Below are 1,599 nucleotides of genomic sequence, written 5' to 3' on the forward strand. Positions count from 1 at the left end.
ACTGGAGTAGTGAGATTGGCAAGCAGGGAGCTGAGGTTGAGGAGCGGGCAGGGACCGGACCCGGGCCCGAACCAGGATCTGAGATCGAGGGTCAGCCTGCTGCTTTCGTAGCTGATGTTGGCGACTTTGAAAGGGGGCAGCGAAGGGAGGGAGAGGACGGTGTCGCCACCGGAGCACGTGAGGTCAAGGCCCGGGAGGCCGCAGGAGGGCGGAGCGGATCCTAAGCGGAGAGGGAAGCGGATCTGTAAGGATCCTGACCCGGATCCGCAAGTGGACGGCGGGCATACTTTCAAGAAGTCGTCTTCCTGATTTGCAACGGATTTATTACTGAGGAGGGAGAGGAGGGAGAAGAGAACGGCGAGAAAGCTGCGCATTTTTTGTAAATATAGTTTTTTTATTTGTATCTGAAATAAATGAACGCATTATTAGCAAAGTCAACAATTGTCTAACACGTGACATTATAAGAGTCCAATTTGTAAGAGGGGGAAAAAAGGAGCTTTCCGAGCCTCTTCGCTAGGAAGGTATAAAGTCTATGGGAAGAACCAATAAACCAATAAATAGCCGGTAATATTCGGCCGATATTTAAAACATTGATGTGATATCATTTGTCATACCCTGAGCCTGCGAGACGTTGGTCCATAGTAAGTCGTGAAACCCGCTGCGTGCAATGCATTGTTTGACTCAATCCACTGCCAAGATTGTCAATGACACACTCGACTCCTTGGAGTTACATTATAAATCATTTAATCTCTCAATCAGTATCGATGTCGGACCATACTTGGGGTACCACAAAAAGGTGCCCATGTGAAATTTATGTACGGTGTCACCCACCATGATTGTTGTGTTATCAGTGCATGTCTGTTCAATAGATGGATCCTTACAGAATGTTGGATCGCCTTTTGACTGGAAATCGAACCCAATGCCCTGAATAAACCAGCAAGAAGAAAGAAGATGAGACATGTGAGCTAACAAGAGCTATAAAAACAAGAAAACCTAGATCTTTCCCATGCAGGTCTTTCATGATAAATGATTTGAGTTACCTCGCACATTCCAATTTCAAAGTCCAATTATGCAGCCCTTGATCATGGGTAAACAGCGTACAATGTTAGGTAAAGAAAGAAGAGCAAAAAGTCAAGTAGAAATTTCTTACCTGCCATTTTAGATAAGTATTTTCTTATGGTGACAACAATATAACAAAAATCTTCAGGATTAACAAAATACCACGTAGAACACCCCATGAGATTAAATAAATGGTATGCATAGAAAGCCGTACACTGGAAAAGTATTAAAAATAAAAAAATAAAAAAAAAATAAGAAAACCAGAAAATTATATCGTTATTATTTCCAAATTTTGAGACATATCAATTACAAATAGAGCAATGAAAATTGCAGAAACATGAAATTAGCAACAACGTATGAGGAGATACCATAGATCTCTTTTAGATGACTCGAGGGAAATTCATTCATCCTCATAGATGGTTGATATTTCTGTGAGAGAGGGGTGTACTGAGGACGGTTTTGTAGATGAAGTTGGAGAAGAAAATAGGAAAGGCTTCGGTGGCATGTCGATTGTATCCCCATCAGCTTCAAGCATCTCTA

Source organism: Asparagus officinalis, chromosome 1 (genome assembly GCF_001876935.1).
Source record: "Asparagus officinalis chromosome 1, Aspof.V1, whole genome shotgun sequence".
Lineage (NCBI taxonomy): Eukaryota > Viridiplantae > Streptophyta > Magnoliopsida > Asparagales > Asparagaceae > Asparagus > Asparagus officinalis.